Source organism: Pygocentrus nattereri, chromosome 21, assembly GCF_015220715.1.
Source record: "Pygocentrus nattereri isolate fPygNat1 chromosome 21, fPygNat1.pri, whole genome shotgun sequence".
Classification (NCBI taxonomy): Eukaryota; Metazoa; Chordata; class Actinopteri; order Characiformes; family Serrasalmidae; genus Pygocentrus; species Pygocentrus nattereri.
In genome coordinates, this window is record NC_051231.1 from 25,792,549 (window position 1) to 25,811,158 (window position 18,610).

The window sequence follows — 18,610 nt, forward strand, 5'->3', positions numbered from 1 at the left end:
AGGAATACATTAGCATCCTTTAATCACAACTGTGGGGAGCTGAGTTGGAGAGTAATGCCAGCTAGAGAAGTCTTTTGGCAAAATTGTGTGTGAAAAAAAAGTGTGTGATGCACGATGAACTTATGTGGAGACAAAGTTTGCAAACTTCTACAAAGTCTTGTTGGATAAAAGTGTAGGAGTGGGAGCATGTCAGCTAAACTCACATGTAGTCTCTCTTCATCACCAAGGTAGTCAGGGGTGGGGTGGTAGAGGATGGCCAGGTTTCGTGGAGGAGGCCTAGTTTTTTGTTTTTTTTGTTGTTTTTATTTATTTTTCTGCTTCAAAAGCAAATTACATTGAAATATCCCTTAAAAATGACTGTTACATTCAGACATTTTAAATGGATCAATAAATACTTCAATAAAGTTCATTTCCAGCATTAAAAATAACAAGGCACTTATCAAAAACGACTGCCATTGCAAATGAAAACGCTGTAGTACCTCATTTAAGAGGCTATCTAGACCAGGGCTTCTCAGCCTTTTCCACCCCAAGGCCCACCTCTGTGTAATTACAAAGCATAGCAGCCCACAACAGCTTTTCTTAAATGCTGACCCTGAAAACCTGAGAAGTAGGGCCTGAAAGAGATCAGATCAGCCATTCTGGTTGTCTGTAGGTATGCAAATTTTGCTGGTAGGTTTTAAAAGAAACAACATGAAACATGTTTAAAGAACACATGGCTGTGGTGATGTTACCAAAGGGGGGAGGGGGTGCAAAAACAAAGAATAAAAATGTATGGGGTAGATTTAAAGCTTCAGTTTATTCACTGAACATACTTCCCCAAAGAATAACTGTTTGGTCTCGAGGTGTTTCTTCAGTTCTCAGCCAACCTCACCCCATTCACTGGGTTCTTGGAGTAGCATCATCACAGCAATAACGACAAATCTCACTTGATGTCTGCTTCTTTGTTGTTGGTTTATCAGTTTGAGTTTGACCACTCAGGTCACTGATGATTTGCCACATATATGCTCCGCGATGCATGAGTTGAACTTAAATGCGTCTCTTCTCTATTGTTTTTTGGCTTGTCTATTGTTTTTAACAGCAGCTTGTGCTCAGTGTCGAAAGAGTGGCAATCGTTGTGCTGGCTGTATGGTGCCGTCCTGCCTCTAGAAGAGAAGGACAGCCAGCTCTGTTGTTGAATCACCTCGTTTGACCACAGAACGTGTTTCTGTCAGCAGTGAACTGAGCACAGTTCGGTTTGAACCGGACTGAGACCCGCGGTTTCTGCCGGACTGGTTCAGCTGTTTGATGCAGACCCAAATACGGGTGGAATGTTTACACATGTGAAAATGGAGCAAACTAAAGGTGTGATAAGTCCTCACCAAACAAAGGCCCTGAGAAACTTCTCCATCTCTGACTAGCTGTCTGCATCACACGTCTGCAGCTGCGCTTCATGACTGATGACATTTTTATTTGTACATGTCTATTAATATATAATATTGGTTTAATGTGAAAATGTTTTTATTATTAAGGTAATCTTTTTCCACTTATCTTTTTATAACTTACAGTGACGTTACTGGCCCAAATTACTGCCTCACTCTGAGTACAGGCCCACGGACCACTAGAGAGGGTTTCACGGCCCACTGGTGGTCCACAGCCTACAGGTTGAGAAACCTCGATCTAAACTGTCGAGCTTGTCAGTGTCTGATATGTTTCACCTTGGTTATTAACCTAGCTAGCTCACAATGAGCACCTAATAACAGGTTAGTTAGCTCAGTAGCAGTGCTTACATTTGAGTCACATTAACTAACATACTAAGTTCTTATAGACATTTTTAACTGCAAACACTGACTGAAATTTTCAAACTGCACAATTTGCCCTGACTAATCATTTTTATATACAGTAGTTATTCTGCAGCTTATTCAAAGCAGATTTCAAAACTCCAAACTACACAATCAAAGGTGCTATTAGATGGCGTCTTTAATATTTCAAGTATTTCTGGAAAAAACTGTCAGATTTCTCGATGTTTTTAATCCAGTAATCTGCCTTGAGAATTCATAACCGCTTTTGAAATATAAAACCTTATGGATATTAATTTGATAATTAATTCATTAGGCCATTTTAGGAATATCTACAGCTCTGTACATTATTCTGGACAATATAACATTTATTTATTCATTTAAAGGCTGCTAGTATTTATTTGCAATCATACAAAAAACTGGTAGTTTATAGACTAGTTTATTCAAATAATTTTATCAGCATTTTTGCTTTATTAATGAAAACAAAAATGATAAGTGATTCCAAACTTTTGAACAATAATGATGTCACAACATGTCACTAAAACACAGCGTCTGGGAAGCTTTGCGCTGTGTCACACTGCTTCTGGCAGAACTAAACGAAAGCAGTTTAAAGCTAAACACATGCTGAAACGAGAACTTGCCAATTGAATACAACCACTTTCTGCTTATTCATAAACAAATAGTCATGGACAATGCTAAACCACCAGCATTTACAACTGGCTTCAGGCACCCATGTTGGCCAACTTTTGGAATTTCCCATTTTTGGAATAGCCGGTGCCACCTCAGCCACCCCCACGCCACTGGTCTCCAAGCTGTTCTAGGTGTTGTTTCCATGCACATTCACTGGAAACTCTGTGTATTAGTAAAGCTGTGTCCACCTATTGCTTCAGTAATCCAGCAAGTCCAGTATTTCTATGCATCTCCATGTTGCTTCATCTCCATGTGCTGCTCTAAGGGCAGAACTGCACTGTCCCCATGCTGTTCCAGTCGTCGCCAGAAGACTAGCGCCGTGTTGTTTCAGTGCTAATTCAGTGATGGCTAGCTAATATCTGGAGAAAGTTATTGTATCAGTTTCAGTAGGCCCTTATGTATGAGTGGTAACCGGGTAGCTCCTGCTATCTCAGGAGTCGCTGTATGTATGAGTAGAGCTGAACAGTTTCCATGCTGTTTATAGGCCTTGCTGTGATGCCTGCACTTGGCTTAGTGTGTAGCGGCTCTGATGAAATCTGCCTCTTTGTACCTGCACCAAGAGCATTTTGGAGTTGGAGACGTACGCAGCAAAGATCTTAGTGCCCTTGGCAGCTGTCAAACAGCAGGATAGCTCCTGAAGAACAGGCTCAGGGGCAGAAGGAGGGAGTTCCTAAGGGAGAAGGGAAAATCTGACCGGCTTTGGTCAGCACAGTTTGAGGTGGTTTTAGTACATCTCAACAGAGTCCGAGCACATAGCGACTGCTGGGAATGTTGGTTAGAGCCTAATTCCATTTCTGCTTAGCCTGCTTAGTCTACTTCTCCCTTTTCAGTCTCTGTCATTCATATATATATATATATATATATATATATATATATACACACACACACAAATACGTTCTTTCTCCATCTTGGCTTCAGTCCAATGAAAAAGTATGAACACCCTGGTCAAATTTTATGTGGCTGAGTTTACCATATTATGAAAAAAATAGCACATAAAATATAAACATAGACCACATTTTATGTTAATTTTTTTTCCAGAATGTTAAATTGAGCAAATAAACAGTGATTATTCATTAAAAAAGTGTGTTCTCTGCAGAGGAAATGTTACTTATTTTCACCTAGAACATCATCAAAACATGTCATTTAACCAGGGACATCCACACTTATGCCTTCGCCTATACAACCTAATTATAAACGTGGCTGTATATTTATTTAAAAAAGCATTATATTTCATAGGCATGTTTATTACGCATTATGAATTATTAACATAATGTGTGTGCATACTTACAAGTATAGTTCATAAAACGGTCAAAAAACACTGTAAACTGTGCTATGAATTTTTCTCATCTGGAACAGAATAATAGCTCATAGTTACTTTTAATGTGTCATAAAATGGACAGAATTTCAATGCTTGTTATAATAACTATGCATTAGTATTGGTAAACATTTGATATTATAACTTAAGTATTTATAAGTATTTGTAAGGTAAAGGTAGACATATTTTGGTAATGCATAATTAAGCTATGCCATTTTCTATATTATATTTCTATATATTTCTAAATCTTCTGTATTTATTTGTCTTTAAAGGTGGGCCTTTTGAACAAAATATAAGAAAAAAACATTGACTTGTGTGTGATTTATTATATAACGTGTCATGAATATGTTCATAGATTATTATAGACACGTTGTGCCAAACATTATTTTGTTTCCTAAACTGACTAATAATCAGGTAAGATTTGCAATTGTGATCAGTGAGCACTCTGATTGGGCTTCTGTCAATTTCATGATTCTGAACTGTATCTTATGCTATAATGGCAAATATATAGCAACTAATGCTGTCTAAAGTCTTTTTTAGTCTATTTTTACTCTGTTAAAAATATTGGTGCAGAGCAGATACATTTCTCATTCATCAAGGTACAAGCAATGTAAATGTACCCCCAAAGGTACAACAGTGGCTTTAAGGTCTGACTGTGTACCTTAAATAAGTTTTTTTCCCAGGTGAAAAGTTTGTATTTGTACCTTTTCATAACTGAATGTTTTAAAACAGAAAAATAAAATAAAATCCTGGAGATGAGACGGGGTGTGTGGACTCAACTTAGAAAATATGATTTTAGTAGTTTGATCTTTTGTTCTTAATATCAGAATGATCAGAATTCTTTACAGTGGTGGCACAGGAACCAGGCGCCTGAAGAGTTTAATGCCTCTAAAAGCTCTTGTACTGAAAGTTATTACAGTAATGGTTATGAATGCACTGCCTGATGATTTTCACTGTAGTTTTACAAAATGCATGTGGCCTAAAATGTATTTAAAAAAAATATGCAGGTCATAAGGCGACTGACTATTTTGTCATTATGAGCATATAAAAGCTCAGATGGCACATGTAGGTACGCTGGTCATTTTGGATCATACACAAAATGTCCATTGATTTCATTGTCGACATTGAGACGCTTGGTTCCCATCACCTCCACTGTGTGGAACCACTTTGAATGACTTTCAAACTGTCAGTGTTTACTTACTTAAAAAAAACACTTTTCAGCTTAACATTTGCTTGTATTTGAATAATTTATTTCTATCTTTTACTTGTATTTAAATCAATTATCTCAACAGTAGGAGAACAGATCCTTTTCTACCCCTACCTATTCCACCCTTTCCTTCCCACTTGACATTGGTCTTCTTATCCCTCTCTCATGCTTTCGAGCCCCAGATCTCCCCAAGTCCCATCTCGAGATCCTCTACATCCAGCTCACGCCCCTATACAACGCACTGGGCCACTGTGTTATGAACTCTGAGACTTCACTTCCCCTTCTGTTCCCTCAAGCTTGGCCTGTTTCCTACTGTTCTTCTCTGACCAAGGTTATCTTTTCAATTTCAATTCACAATGTCTACAAGTTTGTTTTTGGCATGGAACCATAGCTACACTTGCTGTTATACAGTACAAACCCTACCAGAGAACCGAGTATGAGTGCTAATCAGTCCAGCGCCACAGAGCCAGGGGTCCACCCCTCATATATTTCCAGAACATGGCCATTTGAACAGCATCTATATTCAGCAACATCTTGACTATGCTGTTGCCTTTGCTGGAGCGAGAGAGCGGTTGTCTCATATAGGTGATACATAGGCTGGTAAAGCGTTCCGATGGGGGTTTTATAGTGTTTACTTAAGCGCTCTCTGGCTGTGCGGATCTCATAATGGATTTGTGGGTAAATTAACAAGATTAATAGACACTTATTGTCAGAGGAATCTGACTGTTGATTACCGTTTCTTTGAAGCAAGTATATGAATGTTGCGTACCAACAGCGCAGAGGAACTGTGTACAGAGGCTTTCCCTGTAATCACCGTGTTGTAATAATGGATTTCTTTCTTTATTCTATGTTGAGGCCCTCAGTCCTGACTTATTCCTCAGCTGTGCCTTAACACACGCACTTGTATTCCTATCTTTGTGGGGTTTTCCATTGACTTCTGTATTACTCTGCACACTTAAAGGTAGTTCTGCAAGCGTTCTTTAGTAGAGACAATGGTTCTGTATAGAACTACTTTATGATTAAAAGGCTCGTTGCATAGTAAAATGTTCCTTCAGATAAGTCTAGAAGATATTTTATATGGTGGAAGACGTTTTATCTGTTACAAGATTGGCAGCGGAATACTTTTTGGTGCTTGATAGAACCATTTTCAAAAGGGTTCTATATAGAACTGTGTACATGAAGAACCATTTCACCATGCAAAGGGCTATTTAAGTATAAACTAAAGAACTGTTCTTAAAATGGTTCTAAATAGAACATGTTTTTTTTAATAAATCTGAGGAACCATTTCACCATGCAAAGAACTATATAGACATGAAGTAAAAACCCTTTGAAGAACCATCTTCAGATAGATGGAGAACATGTTTTATGGTACATTCGTTTACTGTTACAGGCTGGACATTATAACCATAGCAGAACACTTTTTGTTGCTATATAGAACTGTTTTCAAAAAAAGTTCAATATAGAAGAACAGTCTGCAGAACCAATTTACCATGCAAAGAACTGGTTAAGTATGAACTAACCCTTGAAGAACCATCTTCAGATATTTACATTTACATTTACAGCATTTAGCAGATGCTCTTATCCAGAGCGACTTACAAGAAGTGCTTTGTCAATCTAGAGAAAGTATCTTTGCTAGTTACCAACAGGTTAGAGAGAAAGCCAATCCTGAGCTCAGAAACTGCTAGAAACAAAAGTCATTGTTGATACTGAGAGAAAAGGAGCAGAGTTGAACACAGAACTCGGTGTCATACAATGCAATACAATACAATAAACTACAAAACACAGTGCAATACAATAAAATATAATATATAAGTGCAGCACAATATATTGCAATCAATACTTAATTCAATGCTCATTTAAGTGCTGTGTAAAGAGATCTGCTGCATTTGAAGACAAGAGACTCTGCTGCATGGACAGCCAGTGGGAGTTAATTCCACCACTTGGGTGCCAGTACAGAGAACATTCTCGACGCTTGTCTTCCATGTGTCTTGAAGGATGGCGGGTCAAGCCGAGCTGTACTCGAAGCTCGAAAGGCTCGTGGTACAGTTCGAGATTTCACCATTGCCATCAAGTAGGTAGGGGCTGGTCCATTTTTGGCTTTGTAGGCAAGCATTAGGGTTTTAAATCTGATGCGTGCAGCTACAGGAATCTAGTGAAGGGAGCACAGCAGTGGGGGTGACGTGGCTGAACTTTGGGAGATTGAAGACGAGCCGTGTCGCTGCATTCTGGATGAGTTGCAGAGGCTTGATGGCCTGCATGGGAAGACCAGCCAAGAGCGAGTTGCAGTAGTCAAGCCTTGAGATGACAAAAGACTGCGCTAGCACCTGGGTGGCCCCTCGCATGAGAAAGGGTCAGATCCTATGGATGTTGTACAGGAGAAATCTGCATGACCGAGTCAGGTTCGCAATGTGAGTCGAGAATGATAACTGGCCATCCAGAATCACACCAAGACTCCTTGCCGCTACAAACGGAACAATCAGAGAGTTCTCGAATGAGATGGTAAGATCATGATGAGGACCTGTAGTTGCAGGGATGAATATCAGCTCAGTCTTGCTAGGGTTGAGCTTCAGGTGGTGAGCTGCCATCCATGAAGAGATGTCAGACAGACATGCCGAGATGCGACTGGAAACCTGTGTGTCAGAGGGTGAGAAAGAAAGCATTAGTTGAGTGTCATCAGCATAACAGTGATAAGGGAAGCCATGAGAAGATATTACATCATCAAGAGAGCTAGTGTAAAGAGAAAAGAGAAGAGGACCCAGCACCGAGCCTTGTGGGACACCATTGGAGAGCCTGCATGGAAAGGATGTGAACCCTGTCCATGTTACCTGATAAGAGTGATCCTCCAGATAGGACTTGAACCACTTCCACACATAGCCAGTGATTCCAACGTTGGTGAGGACGTCCAGAAGGATTGTATGGTTGTATATATGGAGTACGTGTTTTATATGGCAGATGATCTATTGCTGTTACAAGCTTGATGTTTTAAAAATAGCAGAACACTTTTTGTTGCTGTGTAGAACTGTTCTCAGAAAGGTTATATATAGAGTTATGTACAACATGTTTTTCAGCAATCTGAAGAACCATTTCACCATGCAAAGAACTACTTAAGGAGGAACTAAGGAGCCCTTTAAGACCCATCTTTTTGTGTGTGTGTAGCTAAAGCTGCTGTGCTACATCTAACCATAACCTCAGGATCCAAAGTGAACTCAGTCAGCTTTTACAGTCTTTCAAATTAAAGTTACATTTTTGTATTAAAAATGCATTTTTCCCAGCACAACGTGTCCTGAAGTGTCACGTCTGACCTACCCATGCTTAGCCCACAAATGTATTTTCTTGTAGCTGCTGCAAGTTGGGACAAGCTTTACAGGACACTGACCACAATCCCAGTGACTCTGTTGGAAATTTTAGTAGATTCAGTTTGCGTCAAAATACCAACATTACCATTTAAAAATTTGGAATCACTGTCATCAAAATAATCCAACAGCGAACAAAGAGTATGTTCAGATTGATGAACAGAGTTGTAGATTATGAGACTCATAAATTGCTACATCAAGAATGAAGTAGTAATAAAATGAATATGCAGAATGCCTCATATTTCTATAGCCTTCTATAGTAACATTTCCTTTACAAAAGAACCCTTGAAGTTCCATCTTTTTTCCAGAGTGTAGATTCATCTCACTATGAATGAGTGATAGTCTAACCAGGTTTCAGTTGTTGCTAGGAATGGAAGTGGTAGCAGCTTTATGGCAGGTCTCTTTACTATAGAAATCACTGTAAATGCAATAGAAAATGTTAAACTAATGTAAATATCTATAACAAGCTTCAAATAAAATATATGCAATGTCTTTTACAGAATTGAAAGGTTTTGAATCAATTTTGAGTTTTGACATTTATGGCTAAAACTGGAAGTTTGTAATATTTAAATATAGACTGTGTAAGTTGATATTGCATGTAAAAGAACAGAAACAATGAATATTACAAGTTATTTCTAACTTTTGAAAGGTAGTGTGAGAAGGTACAGTGGTGTGAAAAAGTGTTTGCCCACTTCCTGTTTTCTTATTCGTTTGCATGTTCGTCACACTTAAATGCTTCAGATCACCAAAGAAATTTAAATATTAGACAAAGATAATACAAGTAAACACAAAATGCAGTTTATAAATGAAGGTGTTTATTATTAAGGGAAAAAGAACTCCAAACCTACAGGGCCCTGTGTGAAAAAGTGATTGTCCCTTAAACCTAATAACTGGTTGGGCCACCCTTAGCAGCGACAGCTGCAGGAATTTTGGCCCACTCATCTTTCCAGAATTGTTGTAATTCAGCCACATTGGAGGGTTTCCGAGCATGAACCGCCTTTTTAAGGTCATGCCACAGCATCTCAATCGGATTCAAGTCAGGACTTTGACTAGGCCACTCCAGAGTCTTAATTTTGTTATTTGTTAAGCCATTCAGAGGTGGACTTGCTGGTGTGTTTTGGATCACTGTCCTGCTGCAGAACCCAAGTGCGCTTCAGCTTGAGGTCACAAACAGATGGCCAGACATTCTCCTTCAGGATTTTTTGGTAGACAGCAGAATTCATGGATCCATTTACCACAGCAAGTCTTCCAGGTCCTGAAGTGACAAAACAGCTCCAGACCATCACACTACCACCACCATATTTCACTGTTGATATGATGTTCCTTTTCTGAAATGCTGTGTTACTTCTACGCCAGATGTAATGGGACATACACCTTCCGAAAAGTTAAACTTTTGTCTCGTCAGTCCACCGAGTATTCTCCCACAAGTCTTGGGGGAATCATCAAAATGTTTTCTGGCAAAACTGAGACGAGCCTTTATGTTCTTTTTGCTCAGCAGTGGTTTTCGTCTTGGAACTTGGACCATTTTTGCCCAGTCTCTTTCTTTTGGTGGAGTCATGATCACTGACCTTAATTGAGGCCAGTGAGCCCTGCAGTTCTTTGGATGTTGTTGTGGGGTCTTTTGTGACCTCTTGGATGAGTCATTGCTGCGCTCTTGGGGTAATTTTGGTCGGTTGGACAATCCTGGGAAGGCTCACCACTCTTCTATATTTTCACCATTTGTGGATAATGGCTCTCACTGTGCTTCGCTCGAGTCCCAAAGCTTTAGAAATGGCTTTATAACCTTTTCCAGACTGATAGATCTGGATTTATTTTAATAATAAATAAAGACCTTCATTTATAAACTGCATTTTGTGTTTACTTGTATTATCTTTGTCTAATATTTAAATTTGTTTGGTGATCTGAAACATTTAAGTGTGACAAACATCAGAAAAGAATCAGAAATCAGGAAGGGGCAAACACTTTCTCACACCACTGTATACTACAGTGTTGAAAGCTACATAATGTTGAGTTCTCAGTTTAAAATGCTTTGCTGCCCAAGCTTTTGTGGATAATTGAAACTAGACAGATGGGAAAGTACAACGATTTTTTTCACCATCCTAATGTTAGCTGTGAAAAATCTGACACTAAAAATGCACTCAAAATCTTGGCAAAAGGTGTGTAGGTTGTGTGGGATTTTGCCAGTGTTTGGTAAAGCTTATTTAATCTTACAGCAGTTGCCAAAAAAGAACACATTTTTGGGTGTAGCATGAATACTTTTCATGTTTTTTTGTTTTGATAATCGTAAGTGTATTTGGTCCCCATACACACACACACTAATCCTGGTGGGCCTGCATCTGGCCCCATGAGACTAATTCATGGTTAGAATCACTCCAAAGGCTCCTACAGATGCTGTAAGATAAGATTCCTAAATTAAGACGTTTTACTTCTGTAGTATGAATTTGTGAAAAATCTTATCTTGATCTTTCAGATCTTAAAACAAAAATATAAGAGGTTTCTTTAATATATGTAATATATATGTATAAATACCTGTTGTTGGACAAAAACCTTGTATCGCCAAAATGATAACTTTACTTACTACCAATAACTTAACCTACTTACCTTTTAATGTAAGTCAATGGAACCAGACATCTTTCCAAGTCATTTTGGGCCACTTATTTTGATCCATTCTTAATCAGATTTATACACCATGTAAAGGCCAACAGGTATTTTCATCCATCCATCCATCCATTTTCTAAGCCGCTTGTCCCTCAGGGTTGCGGGGAGCTATTTTCAAATGTAAAAAAACTGAAAAACATTAAAAATGGCGATACAATGTTTTGTAATATTCAGTAATGTTCAGTAATTTGTAATGTTCAGCCCTCGTCCAGGGCTGAGTAAGTCTACATTCCCACCCACATTTGTCCCCAAAATTCCTCATGATTGTCTCCAGATGTTCTTGGTACAAGACTACCTAGCCATGTCCACTTGACTGGTCATTCTCTGCCTGTGGTAGGAACTAGTTGTTCTCGCATTTGTACTTTAGACTAGAAGCGTCCAACAGCTTTGTTTTTGCTGCTTGGAATCAGAGAACCCCTCCTTAGAGAACCCCCCCCCCAGTCATAGTAAAGTTTGTCTGTCTTTCAAAAGTTATGTCACTGTTTGTCTTTTTCCCAAGGACCCCAGGAGAGTTGGTCATTCTAGCATCGCTAATTTGTAAATGCTAATCTGTCCTTGTATTGTTTTTGTACCTGATTATAGCTTCAGAGAAAAAAATACCTTTCTTTCTCATTATCAGCCAACTCAAATCTTATCACCCTTCAAAAAATGCTGTTTTATGTAAATGTTTCTGTTCGCATGTTCGGCAAACATCAAAGCGACAGGGATTAGCATAATAGCGTTGCATTAGCCACATCAGCTAAAACTAGCCATTGAATCGCTTTTCCTCTGAAAGCTATTTTCAGCTGATGAGCTGGGAGAGATGGTGGGAGGGTATTTGGGGGGGGCGTTGTACTGAAAGACTGCTATGAAATTTTAACAGCAGTATTTCTGTGAAAATATTTAACCATTGATTTTTTTCCCCCCCTCATAGCGAATGATGTTTCTGTTGAGTCACTGTAGAGATAGCGCTGCTGTTTTCCATTCCAGCTTAAGTAGTTTCATATAGTCAGTACATTTTATGCTGAAAATGGGAACATGCCCTTTTTCTCTTCCCCTGAAATGCTTTAGATATCAAAATTAATTCAGAGAAGCTGTAATCTGTTGCATAGTTGTGAGAGCATTTATGATCAAGTTTTGCTTGGAGAATCAAAGCCTGCTATCAGATCTGATGAGCTAATAAGTGTCAGTGACTTTATTTTATTGCACATTTTCAAAGATGAGGCTTCCACTGCTTTGACTGACTCACTAGAAAAGGCCCACAGTTCACTGTATAATGTAGCATAGCAGAAGTGAACCCCCAGGGCCTTCTACTGATTTTTGGAAGCTAAAAAGTGGTTGCTATCCATGATAAGAAGAATTTTGTTTATTATCAGTTGTTAGGAATGGAAACGCGGCAGTAGTAGCAACAGATCTAACATGGTTCACATGAGCACTTTTGGACAAGGCTTAAGTTCACTTCATAGATTTCTGGGTTCCTCCTTAAATGAGGCGGCAGATACAGTACATTGTAACACGTCTAGACCTCAGAATATCATTGCTGTAGCATTTAAGGTGGAACAGATGGCACCATTTAAAGTTGGAAAATTTAAAAAAGGCAGTTAAACGCAGACATTTGAAGCTTCTTAAAGACATTCCAGATTTTACTTGAAGCTTGTGACAGGCATATTAGCATGTTTTCCCTTGTAGCAGTTTTGCAGTGAGTCCTTGGGTAGAGAACTCTGTTACAGCGCTCCCGACACAGTCTCCTATTGCTAACAACCCATTGATTAGGCTGCTGTTCGTACTCACAGTCTGGACTTCCAGAAGGCCTAGAGGATTGTTTATCTCTTCTGTAGTTGGTCACTGGAAATCAAAATGTGATGGGTTGATTTCTCTGTCACTTTGTAGCTGTGCTACTAGTTAATCGAATGCATTAGGCCTTATCTTAACAAATAACAGAGCTCGCTTAGCTGTTTCTACCTATATACCATGGAGAAACAACTCCTGATTGGCTGGTTCTCCCCTGGGCATTTAAAGAATTGAACCCTTTTGCTTCTGTCCAAAACTTAACATAGAAAGAAGAGTAGTAGTACTGATATACTTAGAGTTGAAATATAATCATGAATGTATTGAATAAAAATGTATCAAAAATGACTGACCTGTATTTTTAATTCCCAGAAATTATTTTTGAAGGCCTAGAAATCCCTTACGGTTCCCCTTCAGACATAGCATAAGGCTATTGGTTAAATTAAAAAGTTATCTAAAAGTTGACTTTTACAGACATTTTCATTTGGCCATTTATGTAACCTTAGGATCTGATTATCTTCCGAAATAATTCCGAAACGAAAACGATTTGTTTCTAGAACTAAATAGAATCTTATATTTTTATTAATCAGTCATTTGATGTTGTCTCAGTCTTTTGGTCATTCCGTGGTCATTTCTCAGTCAGTTCACTATATGGCCAGTGCTACAGTGAATGGTGAATAAGTTAGAGTGAACCGTTCTGAAACGAGCTGCACAAACCTTTAGCATATGCCAGTAAAGAAGGGCCAAACTGAGAAAATTAGTAACATAAAACGCTGTGTGATGACTTCAAAAAACTTTTGGGGGAAAGAAAGAAACGAAGAAAAGCAAACTCAAAGAATCACGACATTTCATTCATCATCTCCCCACTGAATGCATTAATCTCTTCAATACCCCAAATAGCAGATTGCTAGAGATCTAGTAATCCTATTAAAATTCATAATTAGCAGCGTTCTGTCTTGGCTTCCTGTGTTAGAGAAAACTTGCAATTAATTCTAGAACAATCCCTCTCATTATCACTCTATCTTTGTGGCGAGCAGGTCGTGAGGCACATGGCGCTGGATGTGCTTCAGTGTGGTACCTTTGTTTGGCACCATAGCCCACAGGTGTGTTTGTGTGTATGTATATGTGGGGGGGTGGGGGATTGCGGATGGGGGGTGGTTGGAACAGTGTGGTGTCACCGTGGTAAATGTCAACAGTGTCCGGGGCTTTGTCACCAGCGATCCACGGGAATCACAGACAACAGGACACACAATGAGAGGTCAATAAGCAGGGGTTGCTTTAAACAGTGGCCTCTGCTGTTTGTGTTCACTGAACTCCCTCTTTCTTCCCCGAGCCTGATTCTTAACAACAGATGGCAGTGCGTTGCTTGCGGTCATTCTGTTTTTCATCTTTTTCTTTTCTTGTTTCAACGGTTTCCTATGACACGTTTTTTCCATTTTCATTGGTTTGAGGTTTTTTTGTTTTTTTTTTGTGTGTGTGTGTGAAACATTTGCTCATAATACGTATAGATTAGGATTTACGCTCATACAAAATAGCATACATGTTAATATGACAAATCACAAGTGATTCCAAATAGAAATTGCCATATGTGTGTTTTCCCTGTATAGGATTGATTTTAACGTATTTTTACTTAGAAAATAAAAAAAGCATGCAATTCATTTTTTACGGATAAAAATGTACGACTTTAGAGTAAATACAACTGTACAAGCATGAAAAATATGAATATGAATAAATTAAACATAACATGCATGTCTTGTTTTCAAAAAGCAGTTGAGTGATTGTCTCATTAGAGGAACAAAATTTGGTCCCCAACTTCTTCTTAAAGCTCTCAGCCATCACACTGATTTACAGAATTTCATCACCAGCACACTTCAATGAATTGAATGAATTAGCCAAACTAGATATTGAACGATAAATACAGTTCATACTGGGATGCCACTAGTAGCAGTTGGCAAATGGTTAAGGAAACATATTGATGTACATAAAATCACTAGTTACTGTTTTAATATTATTTGTATTTATTGATATTCAGACCTGAAAATCCTGATGGAAACTGTTTACCTTCAGTGTTTTGTGCTTATGATCATTTTAATAGACATCATCGACTAATTAATGACGTTCTATTAAAAGACTGGTTTAGCCAGAGAGACACTGGAGCAATTTCACCTAAACTGAGTTAATGAAGTGAGTCTTATTAAAGAAATGATGACAGCACATTAAAGTCATAATGAATCTTTTAGTACTTTTACTTTTGATACTTAAGTACATTTGAAGGTAAATACTTTAGCACTTTTACTCAAGTGGAGGTCTAAAGTGAGGAACTTCTACTTTCACTGGAGTAAGTGATTCAAAAAACTGTTCATATGTGCAATAACAACAATTGTGTGTGTAGAGTACTTAAATCTGGTGTACATACTGTAAATTCTATATATTGTTTTAAATTATTAGTAAAGTGTTTATTTTTACATAAATGGCTGCAACTGTAACAACTGCAATTTCCCCCTGGGATCAATAAAGGAATCTGAATAATATTTTACCTTGGGTTTCTCTACTTAACTCAAGTACAAGATCTGTGTACTTTGTCCACCTCTGCATTTATATAATATAGAATACACATGGGACATGTATGATGCCACATCCCAATGATACAAGTATCCGGAAGATATACAAACTGTGCATGTATGTGCTTGAGAAACAGATTTATATTTCCTTATCTTCTTATTTGGACCACCCCTTGCTGAAATGAAGAATCCTTTTGTGATAGGAAAGCCTTTCACTTGGCATGTTTACTCTGCAAATGCAGAGTCGCCACTTTAGTTCTTCAGTCGTCTCTCTCCAGTAATGCAAACAGGTGCAACAAAATGGGGTCTAAGAGAATATAGGGCTTTACTAGTTGTCCTCATTAAAATCTTGCTTGTATGGATGACATCGATTTCCCATATTGACTTAGTTTAGCAGTAGTGTGGCAAAACAAAATGGATTTGCACAGTTTTCCTACAAGGCTAGCAGAGCTTACATTGTGCAAACAGCACTGCATTTCTTACAATTCAACCTGGTTTGGATCAATTTAGACATGAGGTTTTGCACGATACTAATTCCTTTGGCATTCATTGTGTTCCACTACTTGTTAACTACGTTAGCCTCATTGCACCTGTGCAAGGTTCGAAAAGCAAATGTCAGACACCAAATATGTGTTAACGGATCAGAATTTAGGGGGTGAAGAGAACTGTGTAAATGTAATCTTCCAACAAACTCTACATTTGAGGATGCACATTAGTATGCACTGCTTTTGTGTATACTGCCTATCCCTTCCCTGCTTATCACATTTGACAAGATCTACTAGTCCCTGACAGTCTGGCAGCATCTTTCTCCAAAGTGTGTGTGTTCCAATGCAGCTTCATGCCTTAGCCCCACCCCCTCACGTCCCATCTCCAGGCCTCTCTGTTGACCCTGGAGGGGGCATCCCCTCTGGCCGGCTGCTCTCCACTTTTCTTCGGGTCGTTTTGCCTCAGCCTCCTGTCTGCTGCATGGATCACTGTGCTTCTGCACCTAGAACCAGACGGGAGGGGGGCAAGAATCAGGTCATTGGGTATTCAGAGCTGCGGGAATCGACCTTTCCGTCTCCAGTTGTTTTTTCTAGGTCATTCGTCCACAGTGAGGGATAGTAACTACAGAATTACAGCTACTTTCGCCACAGTACTTGAATACACATTTCATCTGAAATGGTCCTTTTTGGTTTATGCTGTTCATGATTTCTATATTTCCTAAGAAGACCACAAGAAAGCACCATTTTTACATCACCTTTCATACCCTGAGTGATAAATTAGCTGCCTTGCTAACTAAACGTAGCTAAATATCTGTCTCTGTTACGACTTTCTTTTTCATTTTCTTGTTTTAGAAGAGTAAGCATGACAAATCTGTTAAACCTGAAAGGGAATTCCACTGATTTTTCATTCTTCTGACATAAACAAAGTCATTCTGAGTTGGTTAAAGTATGATGCTCCATTCAAAAGAAACCTACCAACTCAGAATTAACAGTGGTGGAGATAGGAACCAGATATCTGTAGCATATGATGCTTAAAAAAGCTACTATATAAAATATTACTTGAAAATTGTACTTGAAAAACATTGCATCATGACAGCCATTGTTTGACAGTAGTTCATTTGGTCTAAAATGGCTAGATTTGCATTGCAGATATTGCGACCCCTGGTTCATATCACCACCACTGTAAAGCAATTTAATAGCAGCAAGTTTCCCTGCAGTGATCCATTTTACGTCAAACTACTCTGAATGGCTTTGTTTACATGTCAGTAATTTATGTAGAGATTTTTGAAAATCCCCTTTAAATTATTTAGTTAATATAAGTTATTATAAGCTATTATATTATTATTAGCTTCCACAATCCCTTGTTAATAAGCTAATGTAAAATGAAGTTCAAGGTAGGCTAATCATTTAGCTTAGGTAACCAATAAACCTGAGCACCTGGGCTTTCATTATCAGTGGAAAATATTAATTAAAGTATGCAGTGATGAAGTTTATCAATACATTAATATCTTCACTTGTGTTTACTTGCATTCCAGTGAGTCATTAGTACTATAGCAGTTGTGTTATTTGAGTAGGGATTTTCTGAACATTTTCCACCTTTGTTAGTCCATGCGAGGCTCTGCAGCTGTGTGGGAGGGGAGCAGGCCTCATTGGGCTACAGCCCACTCAAAGGGCACCCTCTGTGGGTTGGGGAAGCCAGGGCAGGTCCCAATGAAACTGAGTACTGGTAGAGGAATGAAGAGAGGAGGACAGGGAGCAAGGGAGAGAAGGCCATGTTAGGCAAGTTCAATCTTCTGCATTAATACATATAAAATATAAAACAGCATCTTTAGAGACTATGCGTGCATCTGCGTACCTCTATGTATAAATATTATAATATTAATATGGAGTTGGCCCCCCCTTTGTGACTATAACGGTCCCCACTTCTCTGGGAAGGCTTTCCACAAGACACTAGTGTGTCTGTGAGAATTTGAGAAGTTCATTCCAACAGTGTTCAGTAGGGTGTGGGTTAGGGCTCTGTGCAGGCTACTGGAGTTCCTCTATACCAAAATCATCACATAATGTCTTTTTGGAGCTTGCTTTGTGCAGAAGGACACAGCCATGCTAGAACTGTTGCCACAAAGTTGGGAGTGTACATAGTTGTCAAAGATGTCTTAGCAGGCTGTAGCATTAACATCATCTTTCACTGGAACTAAGGGGTGCAAGCCCTGAAAAACAGCCCCAGCCCATTATCCCTCCTCCACCAAACTTTGTGGCACTATGTATTCCGATAGATAATGCTTTTATGCCCAGATTAATCCAGCACTGTCAGATAGTGTCACATGATTCATACCTCTAGAGAACATATTTCTGCTACTTTAGTGTTCAGTGTCACTGTGCTTTGCACTGCTCCAGCTGACGATTGGCATTGTGTATAGTAATCTTAGACATAGGGGGCAGATCTAGCAGGTTGTAAATTTCACAAAATTTAACCAAAAAAGATGGACACGTAGATACAGCCAGTACTGTAGGCAGTCAGTACTTTAAAACTAGTTACATTTATCTGTGTTAAGAATGTATTTTTTCTTCTAATAGAAGGAGATTTGAGTTTTTCTTGCAACAGCAATGATAATGCTCTCTCTGTCTCTTGCTCTCACTTTTCAGTTCAGTTCGGTTTAATACGGTATTATTTGTACAGTGCTTTTCATAATAGTGACTCTCAAAAAGCTGCTTTATGGAGCTTTGGTTACTTGCCCTATTGAGCAAGCCACTAGTAACACTAACAAGAGAGAAAACTCACAGCGATATAATAACGAAGAG

At 38.7% G+C, this 18,610-nt stretch overlaps 1 protein-coding gene across 2 annotated transcripts in view; it reads left to right on the forward strand.

Annotated features, from left to right (window-relative positions):
* The window catches only part of fhit (fragile histidine triad diadenosine triphosphatase), a 476,955-nt gene that overhangs the window by 178,097 nt on the left and 280,248 nt on the right, over window positions 1-18,610 (forward strand). The gene's annotated exons all lie outside the window — the stretch shown is intronic.